This window comes from Arachis ipaensis, chromosome B10 (genome assembly GCF_000816755.2).
Source record: "Arachis ipaensis cultivar K30076 chromosome B10, Araip1.1, whole genome shotgun sequence".
Classification (NCBI taxonomy): Eukaryota; Viridiplantae; Streptophyta; class Magnoliopsida; order Fabales; family Fabaceae; genus Arachis; species Arachis ipaensis.
In genome coordinates this window covers 136038081-136039445 of record NC_029794.2, presented here as the reverse complement: position 1 = coordinate 136039445, position 1365 = coordinate 136038081, and positions in this window count along the sequence as shown.

The following is a 1365-nucleotide window of genomic DNA, read 5'->3' as shown; positions in this document are numbered from 1 at the left end:
CTATTTAAATGATTGACATGTGATAGAAGTGTACATGTCTCGATCCAGACCTGATAAATTTTTGCGTGTCTTAATCTGGACCGTGTGATCGAAAAAAAATCTAAAAAAAATCGAAACTGGATCCGGGACATGGCTCGGATTCCCCGGCCCGTGAGGATGTTTGTCCTTCAAAATTCGAAATATACTTAGGGCACGGTAGTTGGACCACTGACGGCTGCAATGCATTGAGAACACCAAATGGATTGTTCTTCTTTGCTCAGAGCCACTTGTTTTTATCGCTTTGTTTTTGTTTTTCATCTTTCACTCTTGACCCATTATGTTATTTTGGAGAACACTAACAAGACCCACACATTCAACACCAAAAAAAAAAAAAAAGAGAAAATCAAAATTATACAACACAGTAAATAGGGAAGACGGAATAATAGGGTTAGGGTTTTTTTTTAATTGGTAAAATTTCTAAAAAACCCACCTATGTTAAAAATAAAGTAAGGTTATTTAAGAAATTTCAAACATTCGGAGAATTATCGGGGATGAGGCGGAGATCCCCGCTCGGGTCCCCGCGCCTGTCTCGGAGGAATTTTGCTCCCCATCTCCATCCTCACGGAAAAAATTTTTCACCAACAGAGACCCATTCGGGACGATCCCCGCGAGAATCCCCGCCTCCTGAAAATTTTTGACACCCCTACTCATGAGTCATTTCATACGTCAAAAACTCTGCATATGCTAGTATTTCGTACATAAGGTATATATGCTTTATTCATTAATCATTTAATCATGTGTAATTTTAACACTAAAATACTTATGACGTAAAATCAGATTTTTTTTTACAGATTATTATTAATGGTTCGGCTTTCATTCAATTTTTATCCAATATAATTATAACTTGAATGTATATAAATTTTATCAGATCTAAAATTGGATTAGAATCTAAAAAATAGATTCGGTATATATTTAAAATTAGATATAAAATAAGATAAATCTAACTTCACCNTACGAAAAATATGTGCATTGAACATAACAATTTTTTTATGTAAGTTTTTTAAACTAAAAATAAATTTTTATTCTTTACTAAAATTTCACTCTTCATTGTAGTATTATCCAAAAACAAAGTATGCCAAATAAAAAAGTGGTAGAAGTATCCTTTATTTTTGTTTAATTATCACTTTTCCTCTAAGTTTTAGTTGAGGGCTAGTGTCATTACCATCCAAAATTTAAACGGGCATACACAAGTGAACCATAAGCCTTACCACGTGCCTGTTTTCCGCTTGTGTTACCAGAAAAAATTTATTTGTCTTCTTTCAAACTTTTTAAAAAAGGTAATTATTCTAGTACGATTATTAATATATATATGTATTGGTATGATAT